The sequence below is a fragment of the Arachis hypogaea genome, chromosome 9, assembly GCF_003086295.3.
Source record: "Arachis hypogaea cultivar Tifrunner chromosome 9, arahy.Tifrunner.gnm2.J5K5, whole genome shotgun sequence".
NCBI classification, from domain to species: domain Eukaryota; kingdom Viridiplantae; phylum Streptophyta; class Magnoliopsida; order Fabales; family Fabaceae; genus Arachis; species Arachis hypogaea.
Genome location: NC_092044.1, coordinates 68,758,399 through 68,777,907, shown reverse-complemented (window position 1 = coordinate 68,777,907; position 19,509 = coordinate 68,758,399). Strand labels below are relative to the sequence as shown.

At 38.1% G+C, this 19,509-nt stretch overlaps 1 non-coding gene across 1 annotated transcript; it reads right to left on the bottom strand.

The window, feature by feature from the left end:
• Positions 1-2,760: 2,760 nt before the first annotated feature.
• On the bottom strand, positions 2,761-2,864 carry LOC112714193 (small nucleolar RNA R71). The gene has a single exon (XR_003159149.1). It is a non-coding gene; the product is annotated as a small nucleolar RNA R71 (small nucleolar RNA).
• Positions 2,865-19,509: the final 16,645 nt, after the last annotated feature.

Sequence of the window (19,509 nt, the reverse complement as noted above, 5' to 3'; positions counted from 1 at the left end):
TGGTATTCCGAGTAGGATTTCGGGAATCTGGAAAGTCTAACCTTGTCTGTGGTATTCCGAGTAGGATTCCGGTATTGAATGACTGTGACGAGCTTCAAACTCCTGAAGGCTGGGCATTAGTGACAGACGCAAAAGAATCAAGGGATTCTATTCCAACCTGATTGAGAACCGACAGATGATTAGCGGTGCTGTGACAGAGCATAGGACCATCTTCACTCAGAGGATGGGATGTAGTCATTGACAACGGTGATGCCCTACATACAGCTTGCCATGGAAAGGAGTAAGAAGTATTGGATGAATGTAATATGAAAGTAGAGATTCAAGAGGAGCACAGCATCTCCATACGCCTATCTGAAATTCCCACTATTGATCTACATAAGTATTTCTATCCTATTTTATTTTCTGTTTATTATTAATTTTCGAACTTATCCATAATCAATTATTATCTGCCTGACTGAGATTTACAAGGTGACCATAGCTTGCTTCATACCAACAATCTCTGTGGGATCGACCCTTACTCACGTAAAGTATTACTTGGATGACCCAGTACACTTGCTGGTTAAGTTGAACGGAGTTGTGACCACACATAGTTGTGAACCATGGTATTGGCACCAGATTATCGGCGCCATTGCCAGGGAAAGAAAAAGCAATGAATTTTACAAAATACATAAACATATGAATCACAATTTCGTCCACCAAGTTTTTGGCGCCGTTGCCGGGGATTGTTCGACTATGGACAACTGACGGTTCATCTTGTTGCTTAGATTAGGTAATTTTCCTTTCAAAAAGTTTTCAAAAATTTTTCAAAATTTTTCTTTTTTTTTCGTTTTTTTTCAAAAATATTTTCGAAAAAAATTAATAAAAATCCAAAAAAAAACATAAAATCATAAAAACCAAAAATATTTTGTGTTTCTTGTTTGAGTCTTGAGTCAATTTTTAAGTTCGGTGTCAATTGCATGCTTTTAAAATTTTTCTTGCATTTTTCGAAAATTCCATGCATTCATAGTGTTCTTCATGATCTTCAAGTTGTTCATGATCTTGTTTTGTGTTGTTTGTTGTTTTTCATGTGCATTTTTCGTTTGTTAGAGTCCATGCATTAAAGATTTCTAAGTTTGGTGTCTTGCATGTTTTCTTTGCATCAAAAAAATTTTTCAAAAATATGTTCTTGATGTTCATCATAATCTTCAAAGTGTTCTTGGTGTTCATCTTGACATTCATAGTGCTCTTGCATGCATCATGTGTTTTGATCCAAAATTTTTTTAAGTTTTGGGTCATGTTTGTGTTTTTTCTCTCTCATAATTAAAAATTCAAAAAAATCAAAAATATATCTTTTCCTTATTTCCCTCCAAATTTTCGAAATTTTGGGTTGACTTGGTCAAAAATTTTAAAAATTAGTTGTTTCTTACAAGTCAAGTCAAATTTTCAAAAATTTAAAAATCTTATCTTTTCAAAATCTTTTTCAAAAATCATATCTTTTCCAATTTTTCCTCTTTTTCGAAAAATTCAAAAAATTCTTTTTCAATTTGTTTTCAAAATCTTTTTCTTATTTTTATATCATATTTTCAAAAATATGCTAACAATTAATGTGATTCGTTCAAAAATTTGAAGTTTGTTACTTTCTTGTTAAGAAAGGTTCAATCTTTAAATTCTAGAATCTTATCTTGTAGTTTCTTGTTAGTTAAGTCATTTTAAAAATGAAATCTTTTTCAAAATGCCTTTTTCTTAAAAATCTTAACTTTTTATCTTATCTTTTTCAAAATTTTATCTTTTTCAAAATTTGATTTTAAAATATCTTTTCTATCTTCCTATCTTCTTATCTTTTTAAAATTAAGAACTTCAAATCTTTTTCAATCAACCAACTAACTTTTTGTTTGTTTCTTATCTTTTTCAAAACTAACTAACTACTTCTCCCTCCCTAATTTCGAAAATATCTCATCTCTTTTTCAAAAATTCTTTTTTGTTTTAAATTTTCATTTTAATCTTATCTTATCTCTAATTTTCGAAAATTACTAACACCTTTTTAAAATTATTTTCGAATTCTCCCTCTCTTTTCTTATTCTATTTAATTAATTATTTACTAACACTTCTCTTCACCTCTCTTCATCTAAATATCCGAACCCATTCTTCTTCACTCTCCTCCCCTTTCTTCTTCTACTAACATAAATGAATCTCTATACTGTGACATAGAGGATTCCTCTTTTTTTCTTGTTTTTTCTCTCTCATATGAGCAGGAACAAGGACAAAAGCACTCTTGTTGAAGCTGATCCTGAACCTGAAAGGACTCTGAAGAGGAAACTAAGAGAAGCTAAATTACAACAATCCAGAAGTAACCTTTCTGAAATTTTCGAACAAGAGAAGGAGATGGCAGCCGAACCCAATAATGATAATGCAAGGAGGATGCTTGGTGACTTTACCAAACCCACGTCCAAATTTGATGGAAGAAGCATCTCCATTCCTGCCATTGGAGCAAATAATTTTGAGCTGAAACCTCAGCTAGTTGCCTTAATGCAACAAAACTGCAAGTTTTATGGACTTCCATCTGAAGATCCTTATCAGTTTTTAACTGAGTTCTTGCAGATCTGTGAGACTGTTAAGACGAATGGAGTTGATCCTGAAGTCTACAGACTCATGCTTTTCCCTTTTGCTGTAAGAGACAGAGCTAGAATATGGTTGGATTCACAACCTAAAGACAGCCTGGACTCCTGGGAGAAGCTGGTCACGACCTTCTTGGATAAATTCTTTCCTCCTCAAAAGCTGAGCAAGCTTAGAGTGGATGTTCAGACCTTCAAACAAAAAGATGGTGAATCCCTCTATGAAGCTTGGGAAAGATACAAGCAGTTGACCAAAAGGTGTCCATCTGACATGTTTCAGAATGGACCATATTAAATATATTCTATTATGGTCTATCTGAGTTTTCGAAAATGTCATTGGACCATTCTGCAGGTGGATCTATTCACCTAAAGAAAATGCCTGAAGAGGCTCAAGAACTCATTGACATGGTTGCAAATAACCAATTCATGTACACTTCTGAGAGGAATTCCGTGAATAATGGGACACCTTAGAGGAAGGGAGTTCTTGAAATTGATGCTCTGAATGCCATATTGGCTCAGAACAAAGTGTTGACTCAGCAAGTTAACATGATTTCTCAAAGTCTGAATGGATGGCAAAATGCATCCAACAGTACTAAAGAGGCAGCTTCTGAAGAAGCTTATGATCCTGAGAACCCTGCAATAGCAGAGGTAAATTACATGGGTGAACCTTATGGAAACACCTATAATTTATCATGGAGAAATCATCCAAATTTCTCATGGAAGGATCAACAAAAGCCTCAACAAGGCTTTAATAATGGTGGAAGAAATAGGCTCTGTAATAACAAGCCTTTTCCATCATCTTCTCAGCAACAGACAGAGAATTATGAACAGAGCCCCTCTAATTTAGCAAACTTAGTCTCTGATCTGTCAAAAGCCACTTTCAGTTTCATGAGTAAAACAAGATCCTCCATTAGAAATCTGGAGGCACAAGTGGGCCAGCTGAGTAAGAAAGTCATTGAAACTCCTCCCAGTATTCTCCCAAGCAATACAAAAGAGAATCCAAAAGGAAAGTGCAAGGCCATTGACGTAATCAATATGGCCGAATGCACAAGGGAGGAGAAGGACGAAAATCCTAGTGAGGAAGACCTCCTGGGACGTCTCTCAAGCAAGAAGGAGTTTCCTATTAAGGATCCAAAGGAATCTGAGGCTCATATAGAGACCATAGAGATTTCATTAAATCTCATTCTGCCATTCATGAACTTTGAAGACTATTCCTCCTCTGAAGAGGATGAAGATGTGACTGGAGAGCAAGTTGCTCAATATTTAGGAGCTATCATGAAGATGAATGCCAAGTTGTTTGGTAATGAGACTTGGGAAAGTGAGCCTCCCTTACTCATTAGTGAACTAGATACCTGGATTCAGGAAATTTTACCTCAAAAGAGACAAGATCCTGGCAAGTTCTTAATACCTTGTACCATAGGCACCATGACCTTTGAAAAAGCTCTATGTGATCTGGGGTCAGGGATAAATCTTATGCCACTCTCTGTAATGGAGAAGCTAGGGATCATTGAGGTACAACCTGCCTTGTTCTCAATACAATTGGCAGACAAGTCATTGAGACAAGCTTATGGAATAGTAGAGGACGTGTTAGTAAAGGTTGATGGCCTTTACATCCCTACTGATTTCATAATCTTAGACACTAGGAAGGAAGAGGATGAATGCATCATCCTTGGAAGACTTTTCCTAGCTATAGCAGGAGCTGTGATAGATGTCAACAGAGGTGAATTAGTCCTTTAATTGAATGGGGACTACCTTGTGTTTAAGGCACATGGCCATCCCTCTGTGACAAAAGAGAGTAAGCATGAAAAGCTTCTCTCAGTTCAGAGTCAAGAAGAGCCCCCACAGTCAAACTCTAAGTTTGGTGTTGGGAGGCCACAACCAAACACTAAGTTTGGTGTTAAGACCCCATATCCAAACTCTAAGTTTGGTGTTGGGACTATACAACATTGACCTGATCACCTGTGAGGCTCCATGAGAGCCCACTGTCAAGCTAATGACATTAAAAGAGCGCTTGTTGGGAGGCAACCCAATTTTTATTTATCTAATTTTTATTTTTATTTCAATGTTATTTTATGTTTTATTAGGTACATGATCATGTGGAGTCACAAAAAAAATATAAAAATTAAAAACAGAATAAAAAAACAGCAGAAGAAAAATCACACCCTGGAGGGAGGCCATACTGGCGTTCAACGCCAGTAAGGAGCATCTGGCTGGCGTTCAACACCAGAACAGAGCATGAATCTGGTGCTGAACGCCAGAAACAAGCAACATTCTGGCGTTTGAATGCCAGGAATGTGCCTTGAGGAAAGCTGGCGCTAAACGCCAGTAACAAGCATGGAACTGGTGTTCAACGCCCAAAACATGCTACACATGGGCGTTGAACGCCCAGAATGTGCATCACCTCGGCGTTTAAATGCCAGAATGGTATGCAAAGGCATTTTGCATGCCTATTTGGTGCAGGGATGTAATTCCTTGACACCTCAGAATCTGTGGACCCACAGGATCATCTCAGGATCTATGGACCCCACAGGATCCCCACCTAACATATTCCCACCTTACCTCCTAATACTATAACACTCTTCCCCATGTCACACTTCCTAACAACTTCAATCTCTCTTCCCAATTACCCCCTTCACCACTCACATCCATCCACTCTTCCCCATAAACCTCACCTACCTTCAAAATTCAAAAACACTTTCCCACCCAAACCCACCCTAAATGACCGAAACTACACCCTCTCCCCTCCCTATATATACCCTTCCATTCTACTTCATTTTCACACAACACAACCCCCTCTTCTATACATTGGCCGAAACCTACACTCCCCCTTCTCCTCCATATTTTCTTCTTCTTCTTCTTTCTTCTCTTGCTCGAGGGCGAGAAATATTTTAAGTTTGGTGTGGTAAAAGCATAAGCTTTTTGTTTTTCCATTACCATCAATGGCACCTAAGGCCGGAAAATCCTCTAGAAAAGGAAAAGAGAAGACAAAAGCTTCCACCTCCGAGTCATGGGAGATGGAAAGATTCATCTCCAAAAGCCATAAAGACCACTTCTATGATGTTGTGGCAAAGAAGAAGGTGATCCATGAGGTCCCTTTCAAGCTCAAGAAAAATGAGTATCCGGAGATCCGACATGAGATCCGAAGGAGAGGTTGGGAAGTCCTAACCAACCCCATGCAACAAGTCAGAATCTTAATGGTTCAAGAGTTCTATGCCAACGCATGGATCACTAGGAACCATGATCAAAGTATGAACCCGAGTCCAAAGAATTATCTCACATGGTTCGGGGGAAATACTTTGATTTTAGTCCAGAGAATGTGAGCTTGGCGTTCCACTTGCCCATGATGCAAGGAGATGTACGCCCCTACACTAGAAGGGTAAACTTTAATCAAAGGTTGGACCAAGTCCTAATGGACATATGCGTGGAAGGAGCTCAATGGAAAAGAGACTCCAAAGGCTAGCCAGTTCAAGTAAGAAGACTAGACCTCAAGCCTGTGGCTAGAAGATGGTTGGAGTTCATTCAACGCTCCATCATTCCCACTAGCAACTGATCTGAAGTTACTGTGGATCGGGCCATCATGATTCATAGCATCATGATTAGGGACGAAGTAGAAGTTCATGAAGTCATCTCCAATGAAATCTACAAAATAGTCGAAAAGCCCTCCACCATGGCAAGGCTAGCTTTTCCTCACCTTATTTGCCATCTATGTTACTCAGCTGGAGATATCATAGAAGGAGACATCTCCATTGAGGAGGATAAGCCCATCACCAAGAAGAGGTTGGAGCAAGCAAGAGAAACCCTCCACGGATCTCAAGAGATGCATGAGGAAGCTCATCATCAAGAAATCCCTGATGTCTCAAGGGACATAGAAGAGCTTAAGGACATTGTTGGTCCTTCAAGAAGAAGACGCCACTAAGGTGGATTCATTCCTTGTTCTTATTTCTTTCTGCTTTTCGGTTTTTATGTTGTGTTCATTTATGTTTTGTGTCTCTACATCATGATCATTAGTGTTTAGTAACTATGTCTTAAAGTTATGAATAATTCCATTAATCCTTCACCTTTCTTAAATGAAAAATGTTTTTAATCAAAAGAACAAGAAGTACATGAATTTTGAATTTATCCTTGAATTTAGTTCAATTATATTGATGTGGTGACAGTACTTTTTGTTTTCTGAATGAATGCTTGAACAGTGCATATTTTTTATCTTGTTGTTTATGAATGTTAAAACTGTTGGCTCTTGAAAGAATGATGAACAAAGAGAAATGTTATTGATGATCTGAAAAATCATACAATTGATTCTTGAAGCAAGAAAAAGCAGTGAAAAAGCAAAAGCTTGCGAAAAAAATGGCGAAAAAAATTAGAAAGAAAAAGAAAAAGCAAGCAGAAAAAGCCAATAGCCCTTAAAACCAAAAGGAAAGGGTAAAAAGGATCCAAGGCTTTGAGCATCAATGGATAGGAGGGCCCAAGGAAATCAAATCCAGGCCTAAGCGGCTAAATCAAGCTGTCCCTAACCATGTGCTTGTGTCATGTGGGTCCAAGTGAAAAGCTTGAGACTGAGTGGTTAAAGTCGTGATCCAAAGAAAAAGAGTGTGCTTAAGAGCTCTGGACACCTCTAACTGGGGACTCTAGCAAAGCTGAGTCACAATCTGAAAAGGTTCACCCAGTCATGTGTTTGTGGCATTTATGTATCCGGTGGTAATACTGGAAAACAAAGTGCTTAGGGCCACAGCCAAGACTCATAAATGTAGTTGTGTTCAAGAATCAACATACTTAACTAGGAGAATCAATAACACTATCTGAAATTCTAAGTTCCTAGAGATGCCAATCATTCTAAACTTCAAAGGAAAAAGTGAGATGCCAAAACTGTTCAGAAGCAAAAAGCTACAAGTCCCGCTCATCTAATTAGAATTAATATTCATTGATATTTTGGAATTTATAATATATTCTCTTCTTTTTATCCTATTTGATTTTCAGTTGCTTGGGGACAAGCAACAATTTAAGTTTGGTGTTGTGATGAGCGGATAATTTATACTCTTTTTGGCATTGTTTTTAGGGAGTTTTTAGTAAGTTCAAGCTACTTTTAGGGATGTTTTCATTAGTTTTTATGTTAAATTCACATTTCTGGACTTTACTATGAGTTTGTGTGTTTTTCTGTAATTTCAGGTAATTTCTGGCTGAAATTGAGGGAATTGAGCAAAACTCTGAAAAAGGCTCACAAAAGGACTGCTGATGCTGTTGGAATATGACCTTCCTGCACTCGAAATGGATTTTCTGGAGCTACAGAACTCCAAATGGCGCGTTCTTAATGGTGTTGGAAAGTAGACATCCAGAGCTTTCCAGCAATATATAATAGTCCATACTTTATTCGGGAATTGACGACGTAAAGTGGCGCTCAACGCCAAGTACATGCTGCTGTCTGGAGTCAAACGCCAGAAACACGTCACAACCCGGAGTTGAACGCCAGAAACACGCTATAACTCGGCGTTCAACTCCAATAAAAGCCTCAGCTCGTGGATAGATCAAGCTCAGCCCAAACATACACCAAGTGGGCCCCGAAACTGGATTTATGCATCAATTACTTACTCATGTAAACCCTAGTAGCTAGTCTAGTATAAATAGGATAATTTACTATTGTATTAGACATCTTTGGTCTCAATTTTGTTTTATTCTTCATCTTAGGAGACTATTGATCACGTTTTGGGGCCTGGCCATTTGGCCATGCCTGGACCTTTCACTTATGTATTTTAAACGGTGGAGTTTCTACAAACCATAGATTAAGGGTGTGGAGCTCTGCTGTACCTCAAGTTTCAATACAATTACTATTATTTTCTATTCAATTCTCTTTTATTCTTATTCCAAGATATACGTTGCACTTCAACTTGATGAATGTGATGATCCGTGACACTCATCATCATTCTCACCTATGAACGCGCGTGACTGACAACCACTTCCGTTCTACCATAGGCCGGGCGCATATCTATTAGATTCCCCAACAGAATCTTCGTGGTATAAGCTAGATAGATGGCGGCATTCATGGGAATCCAGAAAGTCTAACCTTGTCTGTGGTATTCCGAGTAGGATTCCGGGAATCTGGAAAGTCTAACCTTGTCTGTGGTATTCCGAGTAGGATTCCGGTATTGAATGACTGTGACGAGCTTCAAACTCCTGAAGGCTGGGCGTTAGTGACAGACGCAAAAGAATCAAGGGATTCTATTCCAACCTGATTGAGAACCGACAGATGATTAGCCGTGCTGTGACAGAGCATAGGACCATTTTCACTGAGAGGATGGGATGTAGCCAATGACAACGGTGATGCCCTACATACAGCTTGCCATGGAAAGGAGTAAGAAGGATTGGATGAATTTAATATGAAAGTAGAGATTCAAGAGGAGCACAACATCTCCATACGCCTATCTGAAATTCCCACTATTGATCTACATAAGTATTTCTATCCTATTTTATTTTCTGTTTATTATTAATTTTTGAACTTATCCATAATCAATTATTATCCGCCTGACTGAGATTTACAAGGTGACCATAGCTTGCTTCATACCAACAATCTCTGTGGGATCGACCCTTACTCACGTAAGGTATTACTTGGATGACCCAGTACACTTGCTGGTTAAGTTGAACGGAGTTGTGACCACACATAGTTGTGAACCATGGTATTGGCACCAGATTATTGGCGCCATTGCCAGGGAAAGAAAAAGCAATGAATTTTACAAAATACATAAACATATGAATCACAATTTCGTCCACCAGTCTCATCTTCATGTTGGTCCTCTATGTTCTCCTCCATGTCTATCTCTAAGTTCTCATCTTCTTCCTCTGCACCAACAACCTTCTTCCCTCTTGCTTCCCTCTTTAATCTAAGGAAGGTCCTCTCAGGTTCAGATTCAAAGGAGGTTGAAGCTCCTCTTCTTCTACCTGTCGTATAATCAGCAGATCACACAAGCAAGAGAAAAGTGAAGAAATCACTCTTCTTTAGATTGTTGTTAGTGTGAGTGACGCAATTTATCAAACAGTTAGTGGATTAGTTGAACAGAAATGTGAATAACTAAGAAAATAAAACAAAAGGAAATAGTAAAAGAAAATGGCTGAGACTGGAAGTAAATAACAGAAATAAAATAAACAAAACAAAAGTAAATTGCTTAATATAGTTGTACTCTAATTTAGTCATTGTCAATACAAAATCAATCCCCGGCAACGGCGCCATAAACTTGATGCACGAAAACTTGTATCACTACAAATTTCCCTTGGCAAGTATATCGAATTGTCATCAAGTAAAAACTCACAATAGAATGAGGTCGAATCCCACAGGGATTGATTGGTCGAGCAACTTTAATTAGAGGAATGTTTTAGCTGAGCTAAGCAAAGTTGAGTTGAGAATTGCAGAAAATTAAATGGCGGGAAAGATAAATGATAGGGAATGTAACTGATGAAAGTAAATGGCAGAATATAAATTACAGAAAAGTAAATTGCAGAATCTTAAATGGGAATTTGGGGAGATGAGCATCAAAGTAAATAGCAGAAAATAAAGAGAATGGGTAAGATCAGAAATGGGAAAATTCATTGGGTTCAGGAGATGTTGCATTCTCCGGATTAAGTTCATTCTCATTTCTTCCATAATCAATGGATTCATTGATCTCCTTTGCAACCTTAAGTGATTGGATCCCAAATCCTTGGAAATTCAATCTCTCTAAGCTTGAACAATTGCCCAATTCCTTGATTTAATTTCTCATGGGAAGAGATGAAGTATGGTCACTGATTATACCACATGCATTTCCGAATCAAAGTGTTGGTAGGATTATATGTCACTGTATCCATCCAAACCCCAATCCGGTCCAACATGAGAAAGCATTTCTAGCATGATCTTCTCATTCCTCTTCCAAGGTTCCGAGGAGATCCAATTATGGAGAGCTTCTTTTCCAAGATAACTAAACAATTGGATGAAGATCGAAAGCTTTCTAGTAAAATCAAGAGAAAAGAAATAGGAAGAAGAATGAAAACTACAATTGATCCATCAAATTACAACAGAGCTCCCTAACCCAATGAAAAGGGGTTTAGTTGTTCATAGCTCTGGAAATGGAAAGGAAAAATGAAGAGTGCATTGTAAAGAAAACTAAATTACAGAGAAATTAAATATATAGAGTGTTTACAATTCTTGGATCTCCAGATCCTAATTCCGATTCCATTTCTAGTTTAAAACTATCCCTATATATACTACTCCTCTGATCTTATATCAGCTTTGCAAGTCTTGGATATGGGCCTTTGATCTTAAGTTGAAGCAGTTACAGACTTCAGTGGGCTAAGCTTTGCTTGTAGAAAGAAGTTGAGTCAAGCATGGTTTGCGTTAGTCAAGGCGTTAGTGGTATTAATGTTTAAGTGTAAATCTTGGCTCGAAGACGTTAGTGACACTAACTTTATGACTAACGTTCCAACCCATTTGAGCTACGCTAACTCACACTTTAGTGGCACTAACGTGGCCTTTCCTAACCTTCGATAGCGTTATTGATGCTAACTTTGCCAATAATGCTACAGCCTTGCTTTTCTCCCACGTTAATGGTCCACGTTAGTGTTACTAATGTGGCTATCAACGTAGGCATGCCATGACACGAAGATATTAGTGACACTAACTTTGTCACTAACGTTACAAAACTCCTCCCCTTTCACGTTAGTGCTCACGTTAATGGCATTAAAGTGGCCACTAACGTGGGCAAATTGGCCATCTCCAACGTTAGTGACATAGTTAGTGTCACTAACGTTGGCTTCTTATACTCCTTGCTCCACGTTACCTCCTACGTTAGTGGTGTTGATGTGACCACTAACATAGGTTAACATGACCTAATCTAACGTTAGTGACAAAGTTAATGTCACTAACGTTGGCGATCCTTTTTGCTCCACGTTAGAGCTCATGTTAATGGTGTTAACATGGCTCTTAACGTGGTTGTTTCTGGCCTTTGCAATGTTAGTAGTGTTAACTTTACCACTAACGTTGGAGCTTTTTCTTTCTTCCACGTTAGTCTCTACGTTAGTGTAACCAACGTGACAACTAACGTGGTTTAAGATGGCCTTCAAAGACGCTAGTGGTGTTAACTTTACCACTAACGTTGCAAGCTTGATCCCTTTCCACGTTAATGGTACTAACGTGGCTACTAACATGGCTCTTTTATGCTTCATTTGGCCTGAAATCAAACAAACAAAGTGCATCAAAGCTTTTTTCTAGATTATGAGATCCTGCATTATCTAAATTGGCATTCAATTCATGCATTATTCTCACGAAATTATGTAAAGTTAACAATGTCTACTTGAATCAAGATGTAATTGCATATTCACCTAAAAACTTGCTTATTACCTAAGAAAATGCATGAAACTACCTAAAATATGTGAAGAAAAGGCTAGTAAAACTGGCCAAGATGCCCTGGCATCAGTTGCTCGGTACCTAGGAGCTCTCATGAAGTTGAATGCCAAGTTATTTGTTACAAAGCCATTGGACGAAGAACATCCATTGCTTTCCAAAGAACTCAATGCTTTGGTTCAGCAGAAGCAACCTCAGAAGCTTTTAGATCTTGGACGCTTCCTAATTCCTTGCACCATACACACCATGACCTTTGAGAAGGCTCTGTGTGACTTATGGTCAAGTATAAACCTCATGACACTCTCTGTAATGGAGAAGCTGGGCATCTTTGAGGTACAAGCTGCAAACATCTCACTACAGTTGGCAGACAAATCAATGAAGAAAGTATATGGCCTAGTAGAGGATGTATTGGTCGAGGTTGAAAACCTTTACATCCCTGCAAACTTCATTATCTTAGATACTTGAGAAGTTAAGGATGAATCCATCATCCTTCGAAGACCTTTCCTAGCCACTACCAATGCTATCATTGATGTAGCTAGGGAAGAACCAATTCTACAACTAGGGGAAGATCACATCTTGTTCAAGATGCCTTGACGGGGGTCGTAGGCGTCGGTTAGGAATTCTTCCTCAAAATAGGAATCACTTCGTTAGTAGCATAGCTCCCAACCAAAGAATGACTCCAAATCAAATTTTGGAACGACAAAGGGTGCCACAATTCAAAACAAATAAAATTTTGGAAGTTTTAATTCCCATGTCGTCTCCCAAGGACCTAGTGACCAATGAGTGTGCAATTTCAATTTTGAAGGCAACAAGAATTTCAATGAAGATATAAACAATTAAAGAAATAAAAAAACATTCAAAAATACTAGTAATTAACTAATAAAGAAATTAAAGATGTAATATGAACAAGTAAACTATGAAAGCGATTGATATAAGTATATGTGTGTGTGATTAAAAGCATAAATGAAATCTTGGCATGGGATGAGCTAAGGGTCCTTTCCTTTTTGGAACCACAACTATGACAATTGTAATGGATTAATCTCACTTAGTTAACCCTCACAACGGAGAGTAGATCAAGTGAACATATTTGTTCCTAATCCACAAATCCTAACTCACTTGCCAATTACTTTAGCAACAAATTAGCGTTAGTGGAAACAAGAACAATTAACAACCCAAGAATCATCACTAAATGCTGGACATTCCAACTCTAGGAACCCAATTGCTCATTTCCCCCAAGCCAAGTGGTGGAAATTTAGCCCATAATCAAAATTGACATTTCCACAAACACTTGGTGGGCATAAACACTAAACATGGGAAAATTGAGAAAATGGTTAAAACTATAAGCAACAAATGATCAAAATCAACAATAGCAACTCAACCAAGCATATAACAATCATCAATCATCAAAATCATCAACAAGAAATTAAAATTGCAAAAAGTATATATATTAACACTATAACTTTAATTACAAGAAAGAGTATCAAAATTGTAACTAAAAAGAATAGTAATTAACAGATACTTACAATCGAGGCTAGCACAAAGCAAGATCAAAAATGGAAATGGCTCTTGAAATGTAAAAACCTAATATAAACCCTAATGGAGTTGAGAGAAAACATAGAGAAAAACTAAACTAAAGCTTCTTACTCTACTCTAAAAACTACCCTAATGATATGCTATCCTTCTATGATGTTTGCTCCCTCCAATATGTGCTTTTGGCTTCAGAATTGGACCTCCAACCCATTAGAAACGTGTGTCACGTGCATTTTTAATGAAGGCATGTGCAGGCACCAGTGCGTACGCACAAACATGTGCGAAGTGCGCACACTTCGCAGAAATCGCAGGCTGTGCGTACGGACAGTAGGTTGTGCTCACGCACACTTTGCGATGTTTTGGATGCTTGTGCGATGCACCAGATGCTGTGTGCTCGCACACTTGGCTCTGATTTGCTACATGTGCGTACGCACAAGTGGCTGTGCACACACACACATCTTGAAGCTCTTCTCGTTTGTTTCTTCATGCTTCCTCCTCCTTGCATGCTTCTCTTCCATTCTCACCAAGCCATTCCTACCTTATACATCTGAAATCACTCACAAACAACATCAAAGATCGAATGGAAGGCAAATTGAATAAAATAGGTCAAATTAGGCATAAAAGAGTATGTTTTCATAATCAAGTATAATTTAGGAGGAAAGCTCAAAAGCATGCAATTTGGTGGAATAAGTGTGGGTTTATATGATGAAATCCACTCAATTTTAACCAAAAATTATTGTAAAATATGGATTCATCAATTCCTCCACACTTAAACACTAGCATGTCCTTATGTTATTCACAATCAAAGGGGATGAATGAAAGGGCAAACAATTTATTTAATGCACTACATATATGCATGCAACTAACCTACTAATATCTATTCTATTGAAAGTTGGTAGAAACAAACCATGAAATTCCAATCAATCCCAAGAAAACCTTAGGGCCAAGGCAAAGAGTCAATGCACTATGATCAATGTCCAAAGAATTGAATTGAGATTTTCCAAAACTACACCCAAATGACTTGCAAGAAGATATAGTTATAAGAAATAAGAACATAGAGTTGAGCAATCGAACCCCTCACCGGATGTGTATTCACTCTATTTGCTCAGTGTTTAGGGCTTAATCACTCAATTCTCCTTTAATCATGTTTTTTCAAAGATTCACATGTCATCTAACAATCAACTAATATTTGATGCATGAAAATAGATATCATGAGGTCTTTTGAAGATTGTAATAGGGCTAGGATCAAGGTAAGATTAATATGGTTAAGTGGACTTAGTCAATTAGATTTTTGATTAGCTCAAGTGTCCACCTACTCCTATATCATCTTATATGCATATAACAAAACAACCTAACTTTCCATTCATCTCCTATCTCACATTTACTCATGCATTTTCTTTTCCAAAACACAAATATATGCATCCTTTATTACCTTTTTATTTCATATGCTACTATGCACAAAATTTGATTTGATTTTTTTTCTTTTGCAAAATGAAAATTTCCTTGTGTTTGTCAACAAGAAGAGATGCATATGTCTTGAACAATGAATGCATGAGTAATTACCCATTTTCCAAATTTTCACAATCAATTTTCCATGTAACTTCATCACCAATATTTCCCAACAATTTTCCCCCACACTTAGAATGCTCACACTACTCCACCCAAGCTAATCAAAGAGTAATCCAAGGATATCAATGGTTTTTTCGCTTTAAGAAAAAACCATTGATATCCTTGGATTACTCTTTTTAAGAAAAATAATATGCTCAGAATCAGAACAAAATGGGATTTAAAGGCTCAAAAGGGGTTACAAAGGTGAATGCAAGCTTATCATCCAGGAGAATGAGAAGTTGGGGGCTCCACCTTCAGCTGGTGGTCAATGGTTCATGGGTTGATCACTTCCATCATCCTCCTTCCCAACTAACTCTGATGAAGCTGTGGGAGTTGGGTCGGGGTCTCTTCCTTGTAGTTTTGCCTCTACCCACTCAAAACGCTTGTTCTCAAGTCGCTCCATGTCATAGATATGACGCAAGATGTCTTGGAAGAAGTCTAGAAGAGACTGGAGAAATGGTAGAGGAGTTGATGAAGTTGTTGGATTTGATGATGGTGATGTGGGTGCCTTCCTCTTGGTGGGTGTCTTTTTTGTTGATCCATCCAAATCTCCCCGTAGAATAAATTTGTTGCTACTTGGTATCTTGAATATGATGTCCGTTGGCTGCCTCTCTACCCTCGCTGCTATAGCTAGTCACATCACCATCTATGGAAACAAAATGTTGATCTTTTTCTTTTCAATGAGTTTCAAAATCAATGTGCATATCAAAGGCACAATGGCTATTTTCTTTCCTTCCATAATAGCCCAAAGTAGCAAAGCAGCTTTAAGTCTGACATGGTTAGCATGGGTGCTAGGAATTATATAGTCAGCCACAATCTGATGCCATATATGCACCTCGGCGTTTAAGTCGGAATAAGCAATGCTAGCGGGAATAGAATTTCTCCCCTTGCCATACTCCCATGACGCACCGGAACGGCTAATCTTCTTAAGAATGGGAGCCAAAGACATTCTCCCCTTGAACACATCCACTTCGATCTTTGAATAATCATCCTTCGCATGCGAAATGTGGGGAATCTTCAGAATATCTTCAAGGGCCTTATTGGAAGTGTCCAACATCTTCCCCTGGAGGAATACCAACTCTGCTTCCAAAGCTTGGTAGTTAGCGTAGAATTCCCGCACCATGGATTCATAAACTTCAATTGGGTCTTGCTCAAGAAACCCCCGATGAAGCGAGACAATCCTTTCATCGATGATCACCTTGTATTTGCTTGGAACCTTCAATATCCTCTCCCAATGGATTGTTCTTTTCTCGATTGCTTCATATTGGGAGTCGGCTCTTCGGTTAACCAAGAGATTTTGCCTTTCACTTTGGCGATCCATGAACCAAGTATTAGGAGGGCGAGTTGTTGGTTCCATAACCGGTGATGTGACCGGTGCTTTACCCTTCTTGCGCATCCTAAAAAGAGAATTAAAAATAAAAGATTTCAAGATCACCCAGCAACAATAAACAAGAACAATGAGGAAGCACAATTAAAGTGAAGAACAATTTAAATTCTTGATTGGAAGCATGCAAAATAGTGCGATTTGAGATGAAACAATGTGTGTATTCCAAATGTGTGCGCGGCTAGAACACACACACCGGCCGGTTGAAACGGCACTCACACTATTAAAATAATCAAAGCTCAACACTTCTCAATCAAGTGTTTAAGTTGCAAGTGTAAAGAAGTAAGCTACAAGAAAAATTAAACAAGAACCAATTGACTTAATTGAATTATCAAAGAAAATGGTTATTGAGGTTGTGTCATGAAAGTTCATTATTGAAAAGGGTGCACAACAACAATAACGATTCAAGCAAAGTGGAACATCATTGTTTATCTTCAAGAAGTGATAATCAAAATTACAATGTTCTCTAGTTAAGGTAAAAGATGTTTGATCAAGACATCAAGGAATTTGAACACTTGTAATGTGATTAATCAATTTAATTACTAAGATGAACAATGAAAATGGAATTCAACCAAGAACAATGCATTCACAACAAAGCACCGATTAACCAAGAATCAAGAGACATGTAAGACAGGGGTGTCTGGAGCTTCAAATTCAAGAAATAAGGGAATGCATTAGTAAAATCATCATCAAAAATTATATTTGAAGTTGCACAAATAATAGAATATGCCAAATATATAAGAGAATATTGAAAGCATATGATGGTCATCTCAAATGAATTAAACAAAAGTTTCCTTTAGGCACTTCATCAAAAAAATTCCTGTGCATTGTGCAAACTTGCGACAATTAAGCTCAAAATCAATCAAAAGAAACCCAACAATTCAAATGTCAACACTTGCAATACAAAGATAACTAAAGGAAGCAATAAATTCAATCTAATTAACTGTAAAAAGAGAATAAAACAACTTAAAAAATTAGCATGAAAAGAAAATAAAAACCTGAAAATCAAAGGTTGAACAATGGCACTAGTTATAGCCACTGCGAGCCCACGGTGGTTGGCTTCGCCGGAGATACACCGGAGTTCAACAAGGGTGAAGAAGCTCTCCGGTGGAAGAGAAAGAAAAGAGAAAGATAAGAAAGAAAGGTAGACGAAAGAGAGAAGAGAGAGAGAATAGAGAGAAAGAAGAGAGAGAAAGAAAGATGGCGGTGGCTGACGACGGCGGGACGCCGGTGACAGGGTCATGATCGGGGAAAAATTTGTCTCTCAACAAATCTCCATTCGGCAAGTGTACCGAATTTGTCATCAAGTAAAAACTCACAATAGAGTGAGGTCGAATCCCACAGGGATTGATTGATCAAGCAACTTTAATGAGAGGAATGTTCTAGTTGAGCGAATCCATGAATAGAGTTGATACTTGCAGAAAATAAAATGGCGGTAAAGTAAATGACTGAAAGTAAATTGCAGAATTGTAATTGGGAATGGGGGAATTGCTCATAAAAGTAAATTGCATAAATTAAAGAGAATGGGTAAGATCATAAATGGGGAGTTCATTGGGCTCAGGAGATGTTGCATTCTCCGGATCAATTTCATTCTCATCTCTTCCTCAATCAATGCACTCATTGATCTCCTTGGCAATCTTAAGTGATTGAACAAAAATTTCTTGTGGTTCAATCTCTCAAATCTTGATTAATAGCCAATTCCTTGGTCAATTGCTCATGAAAAGAGATGAAGTATGGTCACTGATTATACCACATGCATTTCCCAAATCAAGTGTTAAGAGGGTTATAGCCACATACCCATCCACACCCAATGTGGTCCAGCATGAGAAAGCATTTCTAGCTGATCTTTTCATTCCTCTTTCAAGGTTCCGAAGAGATCCAAGTTTGAATAGCTTCTTTTCCAAGATAACTATCCAATTGGATGAAGATCGAAAGCTTTCAAGTAAAATCAAGAGGAAAGATAGAAGAAGAATAATGAAAACTAGTATTGATCCATCAAATTACAATAGAGCTCCCTAACCCAATGAAAGGGGTTTAGTTGTTCATAGCTCTAGAAATCAAAATCAAAGATGGAGAATACATCATAAAGCTAGAAGTGCAGAGAAAGTAAAATACAAAGAGTAGTTCTATTTTCTAGCTCTCCGTCCGTCCCCTAAACAATTCAAAGCTACTCATATATATACTATTCTTCTCAGCTTCTAGTTGGCTCTTCAAGTCTTGGGCCTTTGGGTCTTGAGTTTGAAGCAGTTCCTTTCTTCATTTGGGCTTGGCTTTACTTGCAGAGAGAAAGTGTGAAGTGGGTAGAGACTTTAGCTCAAGACGTCAGGGGTGTTTAACATTTAGCGAAAGTGTAAGTTCGAGAACGTTAGTGACAATTAACATTGTCACTAACGTTCCAATGCACCCCTTAGCTTCACGTTAAAGTCCACGTTAACTAGGTTAATGTGGCTTCTAACGTGGCTTTTGCCAACCTTCGAGAACGTTAGTGACACTCAACATTGTCACTAACGTTCCAGTGTGCCCCTTGCTTCACGTTAAAGCCCAAGTTAACTAAGTTAACGTGGCTTCTAACGTGGCTCTTGCCAACCTTCGAGAACGTTAGTGACACTCAACATTGTCACTAACGTTCCAATGTGCTCATAGGTCACACATTAGAGTCCACATTAACTAGGTTAACGTGGCTTCTAACGTGGCCACTCTTAGCCATCCCAACGTTAGTGACAATGTTGAGTGTCACTAACGTTGGCCCATCCTTCATTCTTCATCGTTAACTTCCACGTTAACTAAGTTAACGGGGAAGTTAACGTGGCTCTTGGGGGTTGTGTGGTTGCTTCAACGTTAGTGACAATGTTGAGTGTCACTAACGTTGTCGACAAATCTTCATCTCTTACGTTAGCTCCCACGTTAACCAAGTTATCGTGGGAGTTAACTTGGTACTTTGCACCTTAGGCCAACGTTAGTGACAATGTTGAGTGTCACTAACGTTGGCTTCTCTTTCCCCTTTAACGTTAGAGGCTACGTTAACTAGGTTAACGTGG